Below are 666 nucleotides of genomic sequence, written 5' to 3'. Positions count from 1 at the left end.
GGATGCATTTTGCCATCCATTTAGACTTTGAGAAATCATGTTGACTTGTTGAGTCAACATTTTGTTCTGAGCCAATATGGCATTCAGAGCATCAATTTCAAGAACTCCCTTCCTTTGAGGCGTCCCATTATTCACGGAATTCCTCTCAGAAGTGTACATGAATTGATTATTTGCAACTATTTCAATAAGTTCTTGAGCTTCTGCAGGCGTTTTCTTTAGGTGAATGGATCCACCTGCAGAATAGTCTAGTGATATCTTAGAGAACTCAGACAGACCAAAATAGAATATATCTATCATGGTCCATTCTGAAAACATGTTAGAAGGACACTTTTTTGTCATCTGCTTGTATCTTTCCCAAGCTTCATAGAGGGATTCACCATCTTTTTGCTTGAAGGTCTGAACATCCACTCTAAGCTTGCTCAGCTTTTGAGGAGGAAAGAATTTAACCAAGAAGGTCGTGACCAGCTTATCCCAAGAGTCCAGGCTATCCTTAGGTTGTGAGTCCAACCATGTTCTAGTTCTGTCTCTTACAGCAAAAGGAAAAAGTATGAGCCTGTAGACTTCAAGATCTACTCCATTAGTCTTAACAGTCTCACAGATCTGCAAGAACTCAGTTAAAAACTGGTAGGGATCTTCTGGTGGAAGTCCATGAAACTTGCAGTTTTG

The 666-nt window shown here is 39.9% G+C and overlaps 1 non-coding gene across 1 annotated transcript; it reads left to right on the top strand.

Moving 5' to 3' along the window:
- The first annotated feature begins 313 nt into the window (after positions 1-313).
- Positions 314-417, top strand: LOC112764487 (small nucleolar RNA R71). Its single transcript, XR_003183214.1, has one exon. It is a non-coding gene; the product is annotated as a small nucleolar RNA R71 (small nucleolar RNA).
- The last annotated feature ends 249 nt before the right edge of the window (positions 418-666 follow it).

This window comes from Arachis hypogaea, chromosome 2 (assembly GCF_003086295.3).
Source record: "Arachis hypogaea cultivar Tifrunner chromosome 2, arahy.Tifrunner.gnm2.J5K5, whole genome shotgun sequence".
NCBI lineage: Eukaryota > Viridiplantae > Streptophyta > Magnoliopsida > Fabales > Fabaceae > Arachis > Arachis hypogaea.
The sequence above is the reverse complement of the archived record's forward strand: the minus strand, read 5'-3'. Positions and strand labels throughout refer to the sequence as shown.